Here is a 22748-nt window from a genome sequence, read left to right as displayed (position 1 = left end):
GATTTAGTATGCAAACAGAAAGCCATTTAGCAGCTGCAATAATGATATATTGATACTGATCATACTAATTATTATTGCATTTTTCTCTGCAAAAAAAAAAAAAAGAATGTATAAACCTACGATATGCAAGCTCTTATCTACTTACTAAATATTGTAAGAAAATTGACGTAAATACATTGTACCTATAATTTAGCTAAAAGCTGTATTCAGCTAAAGTAATTTTATTTGGTACCCCTGACCATTTTTAAGCTTTTAACTACAGTTAATTGACAAACTTTTCAAGAAACTGTAATAAAATAGAAAAAATCTACACATTAATTAGTCCGATTTGAAACTATATTATTTGATTATTCGTTAAAACTGAATGATTAATTTAGCATAGATAAAAATATATTATCCTCTATTTTATTATAAGATAAAAGCATAATCAAAAAACTGTAAAAGGTTATTGCTAAATAAAAATACCACACTCTTCACAAAAAGATTAAAATGAATTGAGTTTTAAAAATGATGCATGTTAACGGCATGCAATTATTGGTGCATATAATCGTATGAAAATGTATGAAAATTTGGTGCATATAATCGTATGAAAATGTAGTGTTAATTTCCACACCGTTTTTAACAAAAGTGACAGTGTATAGACTTTGTTATCTGTTTTCAATAGAGTTTTTTGCATTACTTATTTTTAATTAGCTGCTATACATTTAATTTATGCATTGAATATTGCGATAAGCTTCTACAGGGATGCCGACGTTTTACAACTTGATTAAATAAATGGAATGTTGTATTTCTATATTTCTTTTTATATTCTCATGTTATCATACCCCGCACGGTATGTCTTTAATTTTTAAATTTGGTTACAAACTTGGTGCTTTGTAAAATTACAAACCCTGTATATATTGTGAGCTAACAAATAACATAACCAAATAAAAAGTTATTTAAATAGCGAAATGCTAAATGATAAAGCGAGTATTGTACATAGCACTTAAAATAGCCATGTTTGAAAGCTTCTCCCAGCCCATCGAAAATTTCAAATAATCGTTTATGAGTTTGAGCAAGATTAAACTCCTCTCACACATTGCTTTTGTTAAAAGGATGGTCCGAAAAATGTTCAATATAGTATATGCATTCTGATGCAATTGATTTAAATTGTTATCTTGAATAGCCAGCGGTTGCAGATTTAATACGGTCAGGAGTTTTTAAAAACGAAAGGTGACTAAAATGAGAAATCCATCCGTAAATTCTGCCTCTTTAATGTCTTTTCTATGTTTTATATCTAAATCCATCAAAATGTGCTTTAGTTTTGTGATAATCAGTTTATAAAGGATTAACCAGGCAAAAGTCTCAAATCATCAGCAACTTTCATTAACTTTTAATATGAACATCAATGCGAAGTTTTTGAATTTCTGAAATATTTGGCCAATTTTCTCCTTCATACAGTTTAAACATTTTCTTCTCTTTTGATCTTTCGCAAAAACTTGTTGTTAATAAAAAGTTGTTTAAACATACTGGTTCTAAAATTTTGGCGCTTTAGATAATTTTTAAGGGTGATTCCTTTATAAAAAACATTTTCTAAAGGTTTTAAACCATTTAGTTTTGATGTTCATTTCATTGGTCATATTGTTTGATTGTTCCGTTATGTTAAAATTATCTTGATTAAGAACCACAGTTAACAACAATAACATGGAACTGTCTGGCTTATATAATTAATAGGCATGACTGCTTGAATTCTAAACCTAATAATTGTCAAACTAGGTATTTGAAAGCAAAATAACATTAAAAGTTAAAACCAACTTCGTTCAGTTTAATTAATATTTGTACTGTTTCAACTTTACTTCATAAACAGATATCTGACTGAAAGAAGAAAACTAGACATTGTGCTTGAAAATAGAATTTTTTTTTTTTTTAAATGGATGAAGTAATCATCTCCAATCCAAACTCTTAATTAATTCAGTTTCCAGCACAACTCTGTAATTTTTCACAATTCTAAGTTGTTAAAATGCTCCTTAGCATGCAACTTCTTGCATTATCTTTAGATTTGTTATAAATTACTGTAAGGAGGTATATTAGAAGAGTAAAAGGTCATTTTACTTAGCAATACAAATATATTTATATGTATATATATATATAAAATATACATACAATAAACCGCAAAATTAACGAACCATATAAATTTCAACTTATTTTGAAAAATATTATGTCATTCCCAGATTTATCAATTCTAAAGATGATAATAATGTTTATTGTTACACCTATCGTTGGGTTTATTCCTTTTCCCTAATTTAAGTTCGAAATTATGGCAGCTTTTCTTAAGTAGCTTGTTTTGCTGTAATTAAACCTCACTGCTAAAAGAAATGTATGCAATGGTTTTATATTTTTTTAACATTAGAAAAGATAACTGTCATTTGAGCAATACATCTATTCGCAATGCAGCTTTCTAGACGAAATTTAGGTTGCGATAAATATATTGCAATTGTTACTTTGTCTAATAAAGATTTAGCAAATCGCGAACTTGCTAGATGCTTTGGAGTGTTTCATAAAACTGTCGGTAGGGTTCTACAAAGGCTTGTAGAAACCAATGATCACGCTGGACAACTTGGCCAAGGCAGACCACAAACTAAAAATGCTGTGGAGAATCAATTTTTAATGCTTGGACCACTGATAGAACAATTCACTAACGCACGCACAAAGTCTCCAAATACAACTCGCTGAGATTCATAACACTGCTGTTAGTCAAGATACCTTAAGAAGAAGACTTCGTACTTTAAATTTACGACCTCGGGCAGCAATTACTGGTCCCAGATTGTCTGTTGACCACCAAAGAAGCAGGTTGGTTTTTGCAATTTATGAATTGGGAAGTACATGTTTGGGGACAAGTCAACCTAAGTTTCGTCTAGAAAGCTGCATTATTTACAGATGAGTCAAGGCTTTGCTTTTTAAGTTCTGATCGCTGCTCAAGAGTGTACAGAAGACCAAATGAAAGATATTTCGCTTGTAACATTTGAGAAACCACTTTATATGGAGGCTAAATTAATAATATGGGGCGCAATATCTCTAGCAGCTCGTACAGAGGTTTTTTATTGTTAATGCTGGACGTCAGCCTTCTCAACGATACATAGTAGACATTTTAGAACCTTTTGTGATACCTTTTGCACCGTTTCTTATGCAGGATAATGCTAGACCACATACGGCACATATTGTTACTGAATGGTTAAGTAATGTTAGTAATCAAGCTTTGGAGTGGCCAGCTTTTACTCCAGAATGAATCCATTAGAGCATCTGTGGAACATGACACCTAACAGTCTAGACGAGCTGCGGTAAACTCTTATCCTCGTGTGAGAAGATATCCCTCAAGAAAAAATTTGATCTCTAAATGAATGTATGCTACGATGCTGTAAGGTTGTAATAACATCAACTGGTGGTAATACAAGTTATACATAAGTCAAATACGTTTCAATTTAAGCTGAACTATTATGCATAATAATGATAATTATTTTACTGAACCGATTATTTGGTTTTATTTTTATTTCTTCACGATCCTTAAAATCAATTTTATTATTATCATCAAAATAATTGCTTTCATTTGTTCTAATCCTCATATGTTTGTCAAAATATATGTTAAGATTGACGACAATTAAAATAAATCGTAATGTATAAGTGGTGCGTTAATTTTGCGGTTAAGTTTTTATATATATATATTCTTTTATTATTAAAATATCATACACGTATATGCTTTATTTAGAGATAGACTGTAACATTTTAGACTGACACTTGTTGATATCACTCAAAGTTTTTTATATTTCAAGAATGAACATAAAGTTACTTTTGCAGCGTACAATTTACAGTGAAGGAATGACTCCTCTGAAATATGATGTCGTTTTTCCATTAACTTTTGTATATGTAAGTTGTCAGTTTTTTATTCAATTATTATATACATAAAATATATGATAGAAATAAATGGTTGATAAACTTGTATGAAGCCAAAGTATAAGTTATCTAAAGTTTGAATTAAAATGAAATATGCATATGTTAAAATTTTAATTTTCTTCAATAGAAAATTAAAATTTTAACATATGCATATTTCAGAAATTTTTGGTGCGCATCATTCCAGTGTTTCCTTTCTTTCTTTGTGCCAATACCATGCCTAAATCTAGTACAAAATACGTTAAGTGCAAAAGTATTTCAAAGGAAGATTTTTCTTTATTAGTTAAGCTTTTAGTTTATGATATTTCTAGCTCAGATTTAGTGTGTCAGTTGCGTTTGACACTAGTTTCTGAAATTTTATTAAAGGTTCCAATTTAGTTAGCTTCACTTTTAGTTCTCCCTCTTGTGTTATGTGATATATTCATTTTTCAGCAGTAATATTATGGTACTTTATCCACATTTAGTCGGAAATCCAAGTTGGGAAATCAGTTTGTTTTAAATTCGAAGATCTTTTAAATCAGCCAATAGGGTTTTCACATGTTTAACAATATTAAATAAACCTTTATCAGTCACCTTTACTTTCAAAGCTTACAAAGATTTTAAAAACTTTTGCTGCAAATATATTTCTTAAAATTCAATATAGATAATAAAGCGAAATATCTTCCACGAAAGTATTGTTTCTTCCTTGTAGCTGTATGAGTAATGTATTGACTTTTTGATTGATAGCCGCTAAATAACTCATGTTTTAACAATAGGGATGGCGAATATCTAGAATTACGGTATTGACAAATTTATTCTCGGGAAATCCCGGAAATCCCGGAATTAAATAGAAAATAGAAACAATTATTGGCGGTGAAGCATGCGAAAAACAAATTTTTAAGTTCTCATTAAAAACTCAATAATAATTATTTATTGATCATATAATTATATGATCAATAAATTAATCATTTTTCATTTTTTAGTTAACTAAAATAGTTAATTTTCTAATGAGCCTAAATAATTTGAATTATAAAACAATACATTAAAAAGATAGTACTATAAAAATGAAAATAATAGTTAAATATGCATATACATGTGTATCCATGAATTTGCGTTCGATTTTTTGAGCATAAAAACCCAGCCGCTGAAAAAGCTCGCTCGGACTCCACACTTGTTGGCTGTTTAGATTGTTTTTAATCATATGCTTTTTGAAGGTGATTACCTCTTGTGGCACAACTATCAAATAACGACAATTCTTTTTGAAATTTAGAAGTTTCACTTTCTGTTAAAAAAAGACATAATTTAGTTATAGTTAAAGGTTTTGTTTTAGTTTTGGTGCGTGCTCTCGACAGACCTCTTTTTTGTCATATATTATGTTGGTTAGTCTCTTCTTTTTTTGTACCAGTTAAATACATAGTCTCTTTAAAGTTAAAGGTTATTGAGGATTTTTTCAATATTCGAGATTTTACATGGTGCCCGATGAAAAACTATAAAGAGATAAGGAATTAAAAGTTTGAGGAAAGAAATTTATCAAGAGTTAAGAAAATTTGACTTGTTGAACATTTCAGTAAGTTGAGTAAGCTATTTTTGATTTTCTTGGAAAGATTTCACGGAATTAGTATTTAATTATTGAAGGATTGAGACGAAAAATTCGATTTTATTCTAAGTTGCTGTACATATTTATTTAAAAATGCCAACTGCTTTAGGAAGGAAAGTAGCGAGAAGGTTTGGAAATCTGTTGAGCAAAGTAAGAGAGGAATTAGATGTTGAGGAGTTTAGCCATGCCAAATTAATAGGTTTAAAAAATAAATTGAGCGCGACATACGAAAGGTTAAACAACTTTGATGAGGAAATATTAAATAATGTAGATCTAGAGGTAATTGAAAGTGACATTTTGGAGAGTGCAAGAGTAATTAAGTTTTATGGCTAGATTGACAGTAAAATTAGAAACTATAAAAGTAAGTGAATCAGATAAATATTCTGTTAAAGTTTAAATCCATCCAATTGTTTTACCTAAGTTAGAATAGTCAGTTTCCAATGGGAATCCCGTAGAATGGCAGGGTATTTACGACCAATTTAGTTAATCAGTTCAAAGTCATGAAGGTTTATGTGGTATAGATTAATTTAATTCTAAAAAAAAATTTTCTGGCTAAGAATTGGCCACTATTTCAGGACTTTTATTTAGTTCATAAAGTTATTAAAGAGGCTATTGAAATCTTGACTAACAGATATGGGAATATACCTTTTTTAGTTTTAGCACATATGGATTTTTTGTTAAAGTTAACCACAACTCTCCAACAAATTTCCAGAAAATTTGTAGGAGAGTTGTGGACTTTAGTAAGGATCAAACCCAAACTAGTGCAACTCTTGCAGGTGTTTTTGATAGCATTTTACTACAAACAGCAAAGGCTAAGTTTTTTAACTAAGTGAGAGTGAAATATTCAAAATATTATTTGATAGCAATAGCCAGAGGTCTTATGTTAATAGATGTATGTGAGAGATTGAAATTAAAAGTAATAAGGCAAGAAGATGATAATAAAAACATTTTGTCAATATAATAATTCCAGGGTTAAAAGCTCGATGTTGTTCAACTTTAAGTAAAACACAGAATTGCTGATTTTTATGTGTATGTCGAGGCTCTGTGTGTGCTAGTTATTTTTAGCCCTTTGCAGAGGAAGAGATATCTCAAGTATGCAAAAGTTATTTAAAGTTCATTCCAGCCAAGTATTTAAAGTTCATTCCACCCAAGTATTTTAAAGTTCATTCCAGCCAATTATGGTGATGGTTCCAAAGATTTTCCTGCAGATTAATTTGAAGGTTGTGATTTATACCATAAATTTATCACAGGTAAAGTTGATATAGGGAATGAAGGCTGTCCTGTAGGATCTTTCTCTGTTCTAGGATGGGTATTAAGTGGCCCAATATATGTAAAAAATGTTAACGAGAAAGTAATAATGAATCTACGCGTTGATGCTAATTTGAAAGGGAGTGCGGAAGATGTGCGCAGTGAGATAGAGAAAGTAAGAGGATATTTACACAAACTTTGGAGTGTGGAGAAAATGGAATCTACTGATAATTGAGTGAGTGGTACATTAATTCCAAAATGATATTATGCATAATGGGGAGAGATATGAAACTAAGCTTCCTTTTAAACAAGATCATGAGTGTTTACCAGGTAACTATAAAATATTTGAGATTACACTGAATAAGTTAAAGAGACAATTGAGCGATGAAAATTTGTTAACTGATTATGACACCATTTTTATAGAATAAAAAATTGTTCATCAGGAAAAACACACTACCTAGCACACAGGCCAGTTGTAAGAAAAGATATGGAAACCACTAAGATAAGAGCAGTATTTGATTCTTCATGTTTTAACAATGGATTGTCCTTGAATGATTGTCTTTATACTGGGCTGTTACCCAAAATATTTGATGTACTGGAAAGATTCCTATTAAATTATATTGCCATATTAGAAGATATTAAGCTAGTTTTCTTATATCTAGAAATTTCTAGAGAGCATAAAGATTATTTAGAATTTCTCTGGCATGAAAATGTTGATGCAGAGCAAAACTCAGAATTGATTGTTTTTGGATTTTTTAGAATAGTATTAAGCCTGATTAGTAGCCCCTTTTTGTTAAATGGAGCTATAAGAAATCAATTCGGAAAATATGAAAAATCAAATGGCAAGCATTTTAAAAGATTCGTTGAAGATTTATACGTTGATGATGTCACATCTGGAACTGAAAGTGTATTGAAGGGTAAAGAGTTTTACAAAAAGTCAAATACAATTATGTCTGAAGGTGGTTAAAATTTAAGAAAATGGACAACAAACAGTCAAGAGTTACAAAAATACTTTGATTTTAATAAGAAAAAAGTAAGAACTAAGGTAATAAAACAATTCAATAAACAATCTTGATGATAATGCTTACTTAGAAACAGAAAAGGGTAATAGTGATCATGACAATAACAGAGTTTTAGGAATTGAATGGGACTCAAAAATTTTGAATATATTTTCCAACTTCATAAGTGTATAAAAATGTCATGTGAACTTAACACAACAAAAAGAAATATCATATAAATTTCGCATCAATTTACGATCCATTAAGCATTGTTTCGCATACAACAGCCAGACATGAAACAATTTTTCAAATTTTGTGCGGAGATAAAATGGAGTGGGATGCGAGTGTGAGTGGAGAGACTTAGTTTAAGTGAAAAGAATTGTTGAGAAATGTTGAGGAGCTGAGTGACTTAATAGTAAAGAGATTGGGGTTTGTTAGAGTAAAGGAGAGAATAACTTCGGCAAAGTTACATGGATTTGAGAGTTCTAGAGAGATATATTGAGCAGGTGTTTATCCTAGAGTTAATACAAGTGTTGCTGTGAAAGCATTTTTGTTGGCAGCCAAAACAAAGGTGGTGTTATTGAAAGAGTTGTCTGTTCCTTGGTTAGAACTGTTGGATTGTTTGTTGTTGAGGAAGTTCGTAAGAAAAGTGAAATGAGTAATAGAAAATAGAGTAGTTGTTAGTAATGTTAGTTGTATAACAAACTCTAAAGTGGCATTACATTTGATTAAAGGGAAGGATTAGAAAAAAGGATGAGAGAAAGAATTGGAGTCGTATAACTGGATCGGAGAATCTAGTTGATATTTCAACTAGAATGTCATATTTTAAGCAGTTGAGTGATAGTGGGTTCTCTGGGCCTAGATATTTCTATAAGGATGAGATTGAAGAAGGATTTTTTGATGGTGAGAACAGTTTGAATGTGGATGAAGTTTTAATTGAGTCGATGGTTTAGATAGGACAAATGAGATTTTGGGTAGTATAAATATTGTTGAGGCTACGAGTAGTGATAATATTGGTATTCTGATAGACATTAAAAGGTATGTTACATTGAACAGCCTTATATTATTAACTGGGTATGTGAATTGATTAACAAGTAATTTGATAAAAACATCTAAGAGGAGTAATAGATTAAATAAAGAAAACTCCTCGTCTCTTATGAAGACCTGTTACCAGTTTTATGTGATGTTAAATCTGTAATAAATAGTAGACTGCTTGTCTACATGAGTGAAGATGATTATGAGGATGCTCTTATCAGGGCTGTGGAGTCGGTAAGCTCCTGTTCCGACTCTGACTCCGACTCCGACTCCTTCATTTTATCATGGACCGACTCCGACTCCCGACTCGACTCCTTCATAAGTAACCAATTTTTAACAACAAATTTACTGTAGAATAAATGTTAAAATTGTCTATTTCATCACTATGATACAAATAATCCAACCACTTAGTGCTTTAAACAGTATTTATTAGAAAAAAAATTTCTGAACAAACAACTTTTCTAAACTCTTGTTATGCAATAAACTCTAATGTAGTCACTAACAACATTTTGAATTTGTCAAAATCATGTTTGAAATATTGTCAGTTGGAGAGAAAGAACTTGTTCTTCTTTAAGTTCATATTCTTGAAGAATCTTTTCCAACAAGACCTGGAGAAATTCACTGGTGCCCTCCAGTTGTTACAAACTACAACTCCCATTATGTTTGGATATCCTACAGCTATCAGAGCATCATGGGACTTGTAGTTTTGTAACAACTGGAGGGCTAGAGTTTGATACTTGTGCTTTAGACTAACAGAACATAAAATATTTTAATGAGTAACATCTATAAAATCCATATAAAAATTATGAAACTTTGTAAGATTTTTTTTAAGCTAGAGTCGGAATCGGTACAATTTTTCCGACTCCGACTCCAGCCAAAATGAGCTCCGACTCCAACTCCACAAATCCGACTCCGACTCCGACTCCACAGCCCTGGCTCTTATTATATTTCAATCGATGGATAGACCAATTATTTTGAGCAGTAATGTGCAAGTAAATTTATGTTTTGATTTGGCAGCTATCAAGAAACATGCCATCTACTTGAAGGTAAACCCAAAGCAATTTGTGGACCAAAACTAAAGGTTCTATCGAATAAAGGAACATCCAAGATATGTTTCGGACTTGTCTAAAAAATTATTCCTCTGGAGATCGATGTTGAACAAAATAGCAAAGATAAAGATGACACATGAAAGCACTAGAGAAGATGTCTGTGCAGTTGAAACCGAGATCGGGCAGAATAATGCGGCGCTCAGGTCAAATAATAAACATTAAACTCGACAGGCAGCCCTTGATGGACAATATCTGGGACAATTAAAAGACAAACATTATTAAGAAGTCAACAAGGAGCAGCGTGTTAAAAGTAACATTAATAATTCAATTATTGTTAATGGTTTTCTTAAAAGTAACATTTGTAATTCAATTATTGTTAATGGTTTAGTTTATTGGTGCGTGCTCTCCATAGACCTCTTTTTTATTATACATTCTGTTGGTGGAGCATCTTGGGTTTCTTCATTTTTTTTGTACAAGTTAAATAAATAGTCTCTCTAAAGTAAAAGGATCAATTTTTCAATCGTCGAGATTTTAAACCTTTTACCCATAAAGGTGGTGTTTAAGTTGTTATTTTTTTCTTTAACTTCATTTAATTCTTCACTATTAGTTTCGATATTTTACATACTCCTTTCTTGATAAAACCTTGTTCAGTTGATCATCACTATTACTATTCACGTCTGCTGTAATTATATTACTATTCACATCTGCTGTAATTATATTACTATTCACGTCTGCTGTAATTCACGTCTGATGTAATTAGGGCATTACAAAGATCATAAATTATGCTGCTTAATGGTGTTACCCTCTCTTTAATTTGAAGACTCAAGATCGCATACTATTATTTGCAATTCATGATTAAATGGATGACCAACTTTTGCGTTCTTAACTAATTTAGTTGTAAATAATTATTAACTGTAAATAATATTCATCTGTTATTTGGGACCTTTTAAACATATTTATAAGTTTGCTGACTTTTTTTAAATAGGTCCTAAAATTTGATGCTTAATTTGGACCTTAGATGTTTCATTAATTAACAATGAATCGTTCAAATCTTGAGTACAATCTTCCTCTTCAATCACTGTTATAATCACTATCTTTGTCTTCATCATCATTGGTATTTAAATTTGTAAAAACAGTGTTCTTATCATCTAAACTTTCATCAACTTTCAAGTAACTGGCATCTTTTTTATAAAGAACTGATATAACGGACAGCTGTTGAGCGTAGGCAATGCAAAATGTTGATCAGTTTCTAAGTTTCTTTGAAACGCGTGCACAATCAGTCCTAATACCTTTGATATCATCCTCATGATTTATTTAAAAGTTGTTGAGTCTTTCTTTCAGAACTGAAACGCATTTTCTGCTGGAATAGAACCTAACATGCGAATCAAGTTTCAATCTTAAATTCCTAAAGTTTTTCAACTCATGTTCATTTACATTCAGAAATCAGCAATTTCTAAAAGAAGTCCACTCATCAAGTGTTTAGGAAAATTTAGAGCCTCTTGATATTTGATCAATTATTTCCTTTATAACTTGCTTTTTAATCTGCTCATAGTAGTATAACACCATTATACTACTATGAGCAGATTAAATTCTTTACAGTATTACATGATTTTGGGACATTTTTATATCCTCGTGTAACTTACACGGCTCGTACATTAATGTTATTACAAATTGTTCTAAATGATAAACCATCTTTTGCATCCATACGAGCCAACACTTCAGATAGATTTTCATCTTTTTTAAATGTTGTTGAAAAATAGTTCGTGATTTTCAGTACTTTTATTTTGAGGTTCTTCTAAATCTTTAGAATTTGAAGCTCTCGTGGATAAACTTGGTGCTTGCAATTGCGATGTTACTTAAAGTTTATGCTTATACAGTAAATGGGAATGTTGACCTTTTGATGAACCACCAGCAGTTTTCAATATTTTTTTGCATGTACTAACTTTGCACCCGACTGTTTCCTCTGCATATTTTAAGAAATGCCTCCATATGAGACTTGTGGTGTTGTAGTTCGTCATGATATTTACTTTTGTTCTAATTTATTTTTAAAGTTCTAAAAATCTCAAATTATTTCGGCTAACATTTCTTTACCAGACCTAAATTTCTAACTGAATTTGCTAATGTGAAAACAAATACCACTTTGATGAAATGTAAAAAAACTTTATGAAATAAACCTTAAGTATTTTGAAAACTTCATTGACTTAAACCACAGTAAAAAAACTTTTGAGAATCACGCAAACATTTTCTTGCATAATTATAGAAATTATAGGTTTCTATCTAATTTTTTTGGTTGTTGTGAGAATTTAACTTTCAGTTTTTTAAATTCAAAATTTCTATTCCAGTCATTTTTTATAATTAAAACTATACGCTTTTATTGCTTTTTTTGTTTGTTTAATAATTTAAATCATAATATAATTTTTATAATTTTTATATTTTTTGTTTTTACTATTAATTGCTAATTAAATGTTTTATTAAGAAGATAGGATTCTCTTATTCTCATGCGAAAATTAGGAATTAATATGAAGCCGATCATTGGAAATTAAATTAAAATATTTCAAAGCGAATAAACAGCTATCAAACAAGTATTTTTATATATTGACTAGACGCTTTATAATGTACAAACAAGTTAATAACTTAATCGCTATTTATCTTTACTTTTTATTTATTCCATCCCAAAATCCCTGGAAATATTTGTGAAAAATGACGAAATTACGGGATCAACAATTTTTAAGGGATTCCAAGAATACTATTCTTAGTTGTAAAAATTGCCGTTGATACTTTGACATAGTATTACCTTAAATGATGTAAGAAATAAATACTTACAAAAGTGAAGTTTTTCATGGACTGCTCATACTTAAGCTTGGCTTCAAAATATGTTTCATTGGATTTGTGTTTTTTCTGCAGCCATTATTCACTTTGAAAAGAACATGATTGAAGATATGAAGAAACTATGGGCAAAAAAATTAAGTTTTACTTAACTATGCTTACTCATAACAAAAACTTTTTACACTTAATTAATCTGCTGAAATAACATGCTAAAGTCAGGATATGGAAGTATTATCTCTTTAAATACTTTTTATTTTTACAATTGGCAATACAAAGATTAATCTCATTTAAATTTATAAACTATAGATTGCTGATGCCATGACCATGACAACTGTTTTCTCCTACTTGCCCAAACTTGTTAAGGTAAATTGTTTTTTAATTTTTGAGAAAACTTCGGTTAATCTTATAATTAGCCTTCTCAAAGTATACTTTTTTATAAACAAAAAGTAACACACAATGATGAATGGTGGATATTCAGGTTACTTTCTGAATTCCATTTCACAAGTACCATCGGCTTTATGACATAGTCATCAGAGTTAGACTGCGAAACATAGATAAATTGTAATAAAAAAAAAGAAAAGAAAAGAAAAAAATTAAATTGAAATTAGTATCACTTCTAATAGGAAGTACATAATCAAGTTTGCATTATGTTATTCGATGTTTTAGCCCTTTTTATATTTTTATCAAATATCATTTTGATAAGAGCGAGAAAGGGTAATAAAAAATCAAGTTTACCTTAGTGTATTACAATAGACATTTTAAAAATCAATTGTTTCTTTGAGTTACTCAAAAATATAATAAAAGTAAAAATCTTAAAAAAAGTTTCTAATTTATCTACATCTGATGATTTTCCAAACCACTCAATATCTTTCAAATACTTGTTTAGGGGACAAACTTTTTTAAAAACCAGTTATTTACTTTCCTTCTTATTTTTTAATAGATATCTATTTACAAACAGTAATTAGAGCTTTACGTAATTGCCCAGATATTCTCTAAATAAAGCTAAGTGCTCTAGTTTTTCGTTCCAAATACTGTCACCGAAGATACTGGAAACAAATACAGATGCAGACTTTGTTGTTATTTTATGCTCATTTGAGTTTTTAAACAGCTTGATAACTAAATACTCATGAAATGATAAAATGTCTTTGATTTTAGATATTCATTAAATGATATTCATGGCAATAATTTAGCAATTTATGTACAATAGTTAACTATTATAAAATCACTTCACAATCTTTAAAGGAAGAACGACTTTCTTTTAAATACTATTTGAATTTAGTTCTATTAGTTGATTCAAAAATTTAAAAGTTTTTAAGATACTTTTAAGGATGTTGTTAAATTGATTGCACGATAGCAGCTATTGCACGGAAAATTTATAAATAGAAGTACTTTTTACAGACAAAAACTGCAAATGAAGGAACTGAAAATAACGTTAAAATAAGCATTATGCAATCTTAACTTTAGGTCTATCTCTGATGTAATTCAGTTACTTTTAAGAAAATTGGCCTTTTAATATGTATGTAATGCCTTTTTTATAATGCATCAAAAAGTACATATAAAATTAATAAGTTATCAAAATAACTTGTTTTCATTTGTCTTTTATTATTAATGTGTATTTTTATCAACATTAAATAAATTGTTAAAAAAAAAAAATTACTACTATGTTTCAACAATAAGGATGAAGTGTTGAATTCCAAGTTCTTTTTTTTCCCCCGTGTTAAAGTTAAATGTTTTTTTTTAGACATTGGGAGCTTCAGAAGTTCAAGCAGGTAAATATCTATGGTGTTATAGAATTAAGTAAAGATGCAAAAGTTAGAATTAAAAAAAAGTTAAGACTTATTTAAAACTATCAAAGTCTGATATATATTAGTTCTTTTCAAGCATATACTTTGAAAATGCCTTCACATAAAGGTGCTTTCTTTTAAAAGTATTGCAATTTTTAAAAAAGGAAAGGCCGAGATAAAATAACTTAGTTGGAAAAAAGCAGTATATTTGTTTCATTGCTCAGAGCGGAAAATTTTTTTAAAAAAACATTGATAGAATGCATAAAACTGCGATTCATTCTTACACTATTGACAAAACAACCTGAAAAAACAGATAGTGTCTAGAAAAGTCCGTTTACTTATCAGATATCTGTTTTTTTAAAGTAACTTAATACAAGTTTTTAAGAAAACATTTGTTTTCATCCAAAATTTAAATCGTGTACTCCCTGAATTTCCAAATTATTTCTGTAACGGAATGATAGTAAGTTAATAACACTTAGAGAAACTTGTGCTAAAAAATTTATTACTTTTTTGCTTAATTATCTTTAATTACGGCAAGAATTTTAAAAAGGCTAAAGTTTAATGCATAGATGGCTGAAGGATTTTGATAGTTGCCAGAGAAAACTAACATACAGTGGTGGCCAAAAGTCTTGGAACAACATATTTTATGTTATGATAAATTTTTATACTAAAAATAATAAACGATAACAGTAAAATAAATAAAAAAATAAATAAGTTGTAAGTATTTTTTTAAACAACATTCTCTTTAAAAATATACCTCAAACCTTCAAAATTTATACTTTAGAACAAAAATAAATTTTTTTGGTCGTTAAATGTTTTGTTCCAAGACTTTTGGCCACCGCTGTAGAGGAATGTCAATGTATGCCTTTTTTCATACCCATTTTTTATTGTTTAGGGAAAGATGCTAGTTGGATTGGTGCATCATTGTTCATATCAAGAATTTTTAGCAGGTTTGCTTTAAATATAAAGGCTTCAGTTATTTTTATATAAAGTGACTAATATAAACTGATATGAAATTTGATTTACCTTTTAACAATCAGTATGAAAACTCATGGTTATGAGACTTTAGCTTATATCCTTAAGATAATTTAGGTTAGACTTTTCTTTAAAGAAATAAAGGAGCTATTTTTTGAATTTTTAAGGATGATTTATATTCAAAGATACAAAAAATAGTATACATTAAATTTAGGAAATTATTGGCTTTTATCTTGTAATTACCAAAAGCAGTTTGAAGATGCACCTGTATTGTATCACTAATCCAACATATATTTCAAATTACAACATTAAACAAATGTAAATAAAAATAAAACTTTTAGTCTCCAAATACAACACTTTGTTTGCAACCTGCTGATACTTTTATGTTTGAAATTGTGCTGTATGATTAATAACAGCTGGAAAACTTTTCAGTTAAAAGCAAATTTAGTTCGATTATAAAGCGCATTATTCAATTTTCAAATGGCAGCCTGGAAGTTTGTCTACAGTCTACAAACTTGGTGATATAGTTTTTTTTATCGTAAAATCTCCTAAAAATTTAGCAAACTCGGAAATTAAAGCTCTAAAAGTTCCCCCAAATGATACTTTTTATAAAACTTTCTGTTCTCAATAAAAACTTGTTTGCTTTTGGCTTTTTATTTAACTTCTCATTGCTGTTTGAACACTAACCTTTAGAGCTTGTTTAACTTTAGGAGTTTTTCCATTTATATATTAGAATGTTCAAAACTTAACAGAAAATCAAGTAGATGTATCCCTTTTTTGCCTTTAAGATACTATTTGGTTTTTAAATTTCTATTAAGACCTGTTTTTGATTGAAACCATATAAGAAATTTTTTAAAAAAGGCTCATTTTAGTCCATTCTTTGCATTAATCCTATTTCTTTTAATCCTTCTGTTTTAGAAGAGTTTAATTGTACACTAACTTATAATACCAATATCTAACATTTTAATGAAAGTTGACAAATTCATTAGTGAATTATTCAAGAAAAATATACAAGCCTAAGTTTTATCAATCTGGTGAATTAAAATCAAATTTTCGTAAGTTTTTTAATGGTTGTCAGCTATTCCATTTTTAAAAAGAAAGAGAAAGTTCGAAACCCTGACTGCTTTTCAAATACACAAACTGTTTCTTACTTAAACTCAGTGTCTTGAAATACTAAAAAACACACAAGCCAGAGTGTTTTGAACTTTCGGGCCAGCACAAGTTTAAATAAGCTTCAACATCTCTGTTATCAGCCCCACAAAGTATGTTGTTTTAGGATTTTCAACTTGTTATCAAAAACTTCGCTAATAACCTTGTTATACATGCCATAAACGTTATTATACATGCTGCTGGCCTGAAACTTCGTACCTCAGCAGTTTAATATGTGAAGAGTCAAGATATGATGTCAGGCTTTACCGTAGATTAATTAAATTGAAAACCATTTGTAAAAAGGCAAGTTTTTAAACCACCCATTTAGCTAAAGATTACTGAAAAAAGTATCAAATAGATAAATAGATAAATCCTTAAAAAATCTAATCCATAAAAACAAGTTCCCATGAAGACTGTATGAATATAAATTACAATATGAATGCGTATTTGTGCATTTATGTATATGTTTGAGTCTTGAGAGTGAAAGCACTGGTTCTGCTTATTTTTACATTATTCGAATCGCTTTGCGCAAAAATCAAATACTCTAACTGAAATACACCATATTGGTCTGAGATCTTAAAGTCTCCTTGTATAAATAACTGTTTGAAGTCGAAATGAAGTTTATATTTGTTGCATAAAAACTTTTTTACTCACAAATATTACTTTAACACAAAATCTTTATTCCCTGGCGTAAAGAAGCTATAGCTGATATCACAATAAAACTCCGTTATCATATTAATCATCTCTTAGTTTAGAAGAGTTTCCTTTTTCGACCTTGGTTTAGAAAAAGTTGCAGATATGGCTCACTTTATGAGTTTGCTATGTAAGCATCAGATGCTGTTTAAATTTTATTTAATGAGATTTTATATATTATCATTTTCATCAAGCTATCTAAATTATTGAAAATGATTTTTGTTTTTGTAAAATAATCAAGGTAACAGTATTCAAATTTTTGAGGCGATGAAATATATAAGGAAAAGGAACCAAGAGTCTCCATTTCAGGAACCGTAAGCACTCCCCACTGTCTAAAATTTAAAACTGAAGCTCCGTTGCGAAAATTGTTAAACGTTTAATAGTATTATGGAATTAATAATTTTGATAGTTTTTGTAAATGTGTGTTAATTGGAAATATATGTTGAATTTCATGACAGATATTGTCTTGTGTAAAACAAAGAGAAAATTTTTAAAAAAAGGTTTTGATTTTAAAAAAGATGTTGTAATGATTTCATCGATGTGTTACAAGTAAACTACAAGCTACCCGAGCCATAGAACCAAGTATGAAATTTTTTGATATGTCAGAAACGTACTACAAACAAATTTGATTGCTGAATATCAGAATCTAAAGTTCGAACTACTTTTTCCGACTGTGCTCAGAAAAGCTGTCTATTCAGTTTACGATGCTTTAACCGCGATCGATATAAGAGATGCAATAGAAGTCGAGCGCGTGTTATTAGTACCATTTTATGTAGATGCCTTTACTACATACGAACCATTCACGAAAGGAAGGTTTAGTGACTGTGAGAAAGCTTACGTGTTTTTGGATGACTTAAGACAATTGGCATATATTGCTAAATTTTTAGAAGAGTCCGTGCTTTTGGAATTTGTTGTATGTTTACCAAAAATTTTATCATCAAGAATTTGAGCCAATTGAAATTATGTTAATCAAAGTAAGAGCTGCCTTGAAATGAATAAATGTGACTGGCATTGATGCTGTTGGCGCTGTATCTCAATAACAAGCTGCAAATACTCTTGTAGTGAGTTATAACTGCAAAGGTTTGAACCACATTACAGAGAATTGTTCACGTGCAAAGAACTTGTGTCCGAAGATCTTTCGATGTTTTAAATGTGATCCTAAAGGACATGTTGAATCAAAATGTTTGAAGCTGCAGGGAAGCGAGTGCAGGTTCGAGGTACCTGCGCTACCTCTCTCTTAAAACAACGTTGGATTTAGCGCATAATCTATTGCTCATTTAAAAGATGATGAAGTTTCCGTTTCTCCATTGGGAAAAGCGAAGTTTGGGTCGAGCTATTGTGGGACAGCGGTTTAGAACAAAGATTAAGTCGACAAAATTGAAATTATGTCAAAAGCCATTTATTACAATATGGTTTGGAAACCAAAAATTGTAAACAGATTAGTGATGATGGGGTTCGTGTGCTAGGATTGCGTGTGCTCAAAGTTGGTAACAAACTGATGTGGTGCGGAGGAATCAAATTGATGCTATTTTGCAAAAGTTAATCAGAAGACAGGTGTTTTCAATTTTTAGAAAGTTGATTGGTCATTTACCTGTCTATGGTTTCGAATGATCTTTTAATAAGAAGAGTTTTTTAGTTTGGCGATAGATTTTGACAACGAGAAGTTTATACTTTGAGAAGTCTATGCTGAGGTGGAAAGTAATGACCTGGTGAATGGACTGCGCGGTGATGAAGGAAAAATGTGGTTTGATGCAAGTTCTATAGCGATTGGTGCTACTATTTTAATTGAGAATGCTACTGTGGAGGTTACAACATGGCTGCAAAAAAAAAGGTCTGAATTTCATGTAAGTATGGTACAATTAGACGCTCTGATAAGTGTAGTGAATATTGCTCTAACGTGGAAACTGAAGAAAGTAGCCATATTTACAAATTCTGTTAAAGTATTCCATTAGGTTACTGATGTCCTCACTGGAAAATCAAGGTTGAAATTAAAAGTAACTGGAGAAATGTTGATTCTCAGAAGACTAATCGTACTAACAGAAGAATGCAATTTCAATGTAGAAGTAAAACACGTTACCTCGGAAAATAATTTAGCTGATGCATTAGCAAGAGTTATTAGCAGATGGCTCAACAAACTGGCTGTTGCTGAGCATTGGATTAGCTTAGTTGAAGTTGCAGGGGCAGAGACCAAGTCTATTTCCAATATACATCAAAGAACTGGACACTTAGGAGTATATCGAAAGTTAAAAATTGTTCACAAAGTAACTCCAACAGCTACTGAAACCGACATTCTAAACGTGATCACAAATAGCGAGCCACATCAGTCAATAGACTCAGCGCTTGTACGGTGCGTGAAAAGGAAATAGGGTAATATAGAAATATAGGAGAGGTGGGCCACGAATATAACACAATATGGTACTAAAAAGTTTTTGAGCCTAATTGATTGCAGACCTTTAAAATCCGAATTGTGGCGGTAACTATTAAGGTCATACGGTCCTGCCTTAATTCGAATACTATGCCGAGTCTTTTTTGAACAATGAGCACCGTATAAAATATTGATCTGCTTATCTTTGTGGTTTTAAGTGTCGGACGACAAGCCGACGTTAAAAAACTTCAAAGCTAAGGAATTTTCTTGGAAATAGCAGAGTGCGTATTAGATTTCGAGCGACTTACTATCCTGAAGGAAACGGAGTTGTGGAAAAAAACCGTTCAGTTAAAATGATAGTAAAACCAGACCAGAACCAGTGTCAGAACCAGAAGCAATATATTGGTATAATGTTTCAGGCAACAAAAGTAGTAAAAGCCCGATGGACAAAATATACGGCTATCCCATTGCTGTATAAAGATGAACAGCAATGGGATAAGAATAAACATCCCGCAAAAAATCACATGGGTGAAAGATTTCAAATGAACAATAAGGTTTCGCTTAAACCAACAAATTTAAAATACCTTACAAAGTGGCAACCAGCTATAATAACTCGAATTGCGTCGAACCAAACTGTGAAATAAAATGCCATTTCACGTCATGTGAAACATATTAGACTTTGAAATGATATACAGTCGTATAGCATTATCCCGAGGGTTGATATAGATATGAGTCCTGACGCATGTCAAAAGAACGCAAAAAACCATTAAGAGCAAATTAAAGAGGAGTTCGAAAAAAACAAGGAAAGTATTAAAGCTGAAGATATATCCCAAGAAATCGTTGTGCTTTTAAGGCGGAGTGATCAGCAAAGACAAATTGCTTCTAAATACCTCAACTGCTACTTTTATGATTGTGAGGATCAAGGAGGAGTGTGTTTCCATTGCGAAAAATGTTTGAACGTTTAAATACGTTACGGAATTAATAACTTTCAAAGTTGATGTAAATATTTGTTAATTGCAATTATGTATTGGTTCTTAGATAGATATTATCCTGTATTAAAGCAAGAAAAAATTTTTAAAAACAGGTTAAAGAGAATATTCTAATTATCTCGTTGATGTGTTTCGAGTAAACTACAAAAACACTTCTCTTCACAAATTTAACTTCCACCCTAATAAATAGATAAACTTTAGGAAAAAATTGTCTAAACATTTTTTTTTACAAGTTATTTTTCAATAATCATCTGAAAGAGAAATTTGAACGATGCTATGCAAATTATTAATAGGATCCATAAAACGGATTTACAGCAACTGAAAATGATAATTTTTGTATTGCAGAAAAGTTCTTCTCTCCAAGAAATAGCTAGCAAACTTTTCTCTGAAGAGTTATTTTTCTTTGGGAGAATTAGTTGAAAACCATTAAAGTTTTGAAAGAAAAAAAAAAATAATAAATTTATGCTCTTTAAATCGAAATCACAATTTTAATATAACAATTTAATGACAAAGTGGCAAATTATGGTAAATTTACGTTTTACAGCTTACAAAACACGTTATTAAAAAAATGGCTTATAAAAAAAAATTAATATTTTGTTGGATATCCATTAATTTTTATTAATGCAGCAATCCTACGAGGCATTGAGCCCACTATATTGCCCAAATCTTCAGTGCTGATCACGTGAAACCAGGGCTTGATTATGGCCTCTATTAATTGTCGCTTGTTCCCAGGTTTTTCTTTCCTTACAAGTTTTTTCAGTCGAGACCACAGGTTTTCTATTGGATTCAGGTCCGGACTGTTTCCAGGCCACTTCAAAACGTTTATCTTTATGGCTTTAAACCAATTTTTTACAGTTTTTGCAAAGTGGCATATAGGACTGTCCTGCTGAAACACACAGGTTTCTGTTTTGCCCTCAAACAAATCATCAAACAATGGGAGTAATTTGGCTTCTAATATGTTTTCTTGGTATTGTTTGGCGTTTAAAATACCATCCACAACGTGGATACGACCCACACCATCTCTGGTCATGCATCCCCACACCGTTACACTAATTGGATGCTTCATTGTAACCAATGTGCACTCAGGTAAAAGATCTTCACCAGGCCTTCTTCTCACATAATTGATTCCATCACTTCCAAAAATGGAAAATTTGCTTTTATCACTCCAAATAACTCTTGCCCAGTCTTTCTTTGTCTCCTCCGTCTATTCTATTGCCCAAACCAAACGAGTCTTTCGTTGTTTTTGTTTAAATATGGTTTTTCCTGGGTCTTCTTGCTTTTAAACCATTTTCAAAAAGCCTTCGATGAATTGTTCTTGAACTAACCGAAACTCCGACGGCCTCTAAATCATTTTTATTTTCAGCTGAAGTTGCTCTTTGGTTCTTAAGTGCAAGCCTCATTATCATCCTGTCATCATTGGCAGTTGTCTTCTTAATTTTTCCATTTTTTGGCATATTTTTGAAGGTGTTGGTTGCCCTAAACCTTTCGCACACCTTCCTCAATCCAGATTATATTGCTCCATTTCCCAACTTTTTGGTGATTTCCATGTACAAATAACCTTCTCCACGTAATGTAACAGCTTTGCATCGCTTTGGAGGTGACCAATATCCTTTCGCCATTGTAAATAAAAGTACAATTTTAAAAAACACATCTTCAAGAGCACTGTCGACTTTTCACCAGCAATTGTTGAAACTCAACTAAATGACTTCAAAACAATGATCTTGTATTTATAGCTTAAAAGATTTATGGATAAAAATGATAATTAATAACGTAATTAACTATTAGTCTTCACAATAAATAGACTAACTTTCACAAAAGCACAAAACTGAGACATTCACCTTTTACTGGAGAAACCCATTAGCAGAGCAATGACTCATTTTTGACACCAATTAACAATAATAATCCATAATAATGTTTAAAATTGATATAAACGATTAAAACTTGCGATTTCCTATAAGCCAAATAATAGATGACGTGGTTTAAATATAAAAATAAATAATTAAATCCACCAAATGCATGTCAACTTTTCTAAGAAAAATGGTAAAAATTACAGGGGTGTCCATTCCTATGGCCACTAGTGTATATATGAGAAAGGACTATTTGCAATAAACTACAAGAAATTTAAAGCTGAAACAAT

The 22748-nt window shown here is 30.6% G+C and overlaps 1 pseudogene; it reads left to right on the top strand.

Annotated features, from left to right (window-relative positions):
- Nucleotides 1-3741: 3741 nt before the first annotated feature.
- Nucleotides 3742-22748, top strand: part of LOC149890120 (uncharacterized) — a 70980-nt pseudogene continuing 51973 nt past the window's right edge.

This window comes from Hydra viridissima, unplaced genomic scaffold (genome assembly GCF_058129835.1).
Source record: "Hydra viridissima isolate aposymbiotic clone 2 unplaced genomic scaffold, HvirCarnegie_v1 scaffold_4, whole genome shotgun sequence".
NCBI classification, from domain to species: Eukaryota; Metazoa; Cnidaria; class Hydrozoa; order Anthoathecata; family Hydridae; genus Hydra; species Hydra viridissima.
Note: the sequence above shows the minus strand (reverse complement) of the source record. Positions and strands in the feature narration are given on the sequence as shown.